Genomic DNA, 1,686 nt, shown 5'->3' with positions numbered 1-1,686 from the left:
TTAGGTGTTTGATGGTTTGGCTTATATGTTTTAATGTAGCCTCAGTTTTGGTATTTACCAGGTAAAGGGCACTATTGATAGTTTTGATTTCGTTGCAGCTAGTTGCACTGATTCCATATTCGTTGATTTCTTGCAGCAACTCTTTCGGGTCGAGATTCTTCATGAGTCCTTTTATGACATATGATTTTGTTTTCTGGTCCTTTTGTGTATATGTGTGATATTGTGTTTTGTCATCGAAGCTGTTGATTAATTTTGAGTAATCTTCGACATTTTCCGTATAGATGTTGGTTCTGTTTTGTAAATATTTAACATGGAATTTTCCTTTTGCTAGATTTTTGATGTTGCTGACTAGTTCCTTATGAGATACTATTTCCCCGTGTATAACTATTGGAGGGGGTTTGCCTTTCGTTTCCCTTGGTCCGTTGAGGTGCTTGGCCGATCTTGTCCTGTTATCTTCTCTGCGATTTCGCTTTCTTCGTCGGTATCATCGTCTTCGCTTAGCGCAATGAACCTGTTTTTTGTTTCTACTTGGAATCCTTTGGTTTTTCTAGCCATCTTTTTGCTTGTTGTTGTGTGTGTTTCGATTTTCCTTTTGGTTGGGGGCTTCACCAGCTCACTGAAGCATCGTGCTCCTTTATCGTTCGCTTGTTCTTCTTCTTCCACTTTGTATTTATTCTTGTTTTTACTGACTACTGCTCTTTTGTTATTGTTCGACTTCCACTATCACTATACACAATTGCTTGCACTTTTATTTCACTTTAGCTAGTATATTACTTGTATCACTTTTCAGTGCTTGCAGGGCTACCGCCTGCAAGCGCACGCCGACTCAGGTCAAAAATCCTTGGAAAAGGTCTGTTCGTTACGATCCGATCCCTACGACGGTCAAAACGCAACTGGACGAGAACCGGTGATTTCAACGTAGTCTGATCGTTGACGTCCATTTCTACTGGCAAATGCAATTATCAATGCTGTTCAATAGATACATGTACACGTGTGACAGTGCATTACTTCACATATGTTAAGATACACGTGGAATAACTCATGTGCATTGATTAATGTAATTTTCTAATCCTTGATATTAATTAACGGGTTCGGAATATTATTCGACAGGTATCGAAGTTTCGGTAGAAAAATTAATTTGTTGAGTTCTTTCGACTTTTGTTGTAAAAACATCCTACCCGAAATCCTACATATTATTTTTTATGGAACTTCGCCGAATAGATTGCGTTCCTTCTAGCTACTGTGGTTTATCAATTCTCGTCGCCACACGAATTGCAAAAAGAAAAGGAATGTCAACAATACGCGGTGTTCCCAAGCGGTCACTCATCCAAGTACTAATCGCGCCCGACGCTGCTTAACTTCGGTGATCGGACGAGAACCGGTGATTTCAACGTTTTTTTTATTTATTTTTAACCTGTTTATTTATGGCTACACAATTATTTTACAATATTACAACTTTAAATAAACAAAAAGGTTTTTTTTTCTTTTTTTTTAGTATCGCTTTAGAGACTTATACTATATTGCGTTCAGTCTTTTTCCCTGATATTAAATCTTCGCTCGTTATACTTTCCTTATCACTAGTTACATTGCTTTGGTCAATATGGGTCTTATTTTAAGTAATGCTCCCCAAAAATAGCCAACAAAAAGGGAGCTAACATTACAGTTAATCTTGCTACTAACTTACTA

The 1,686-nt window shown here is 37.5% G+C and overlaps 1 pseudogene; it reads right to left on the bottom strand.

Annotated features, from left to right (window-relative positions):
• Positions 1-1,290: 1,290 nt before the first annotated feature.
• LOC122404082 lies at positions 1,291-1,407 on the bottom strand (annotated as a pseudogene).
• Positions 1,408-1,686: the final 279 nt, after the last annotated feature.

The sequence above is a fragment of the Colletes gigas genome, unplaced genomic scaffold (genome assembly GCF_013123115.1).
Source record: "Colletes gigas isolate AHSC1104 unplaced genomic scaffold, ASM1312311v1 Colletes_gigas_Sc00100, whole genome shotgun sequence".
Lineage (NCBI taxonomy): Eukaryota > Metazoa > Arthropoda > Insecta > Hymenoptera > Colletidae > Colletes > Colletes gigas.
The sequence above is the reverse complement of the archived record's forward strand: the minus strand, read 5'-3'. Positions and strand labels throughout refer to the sequence as shown.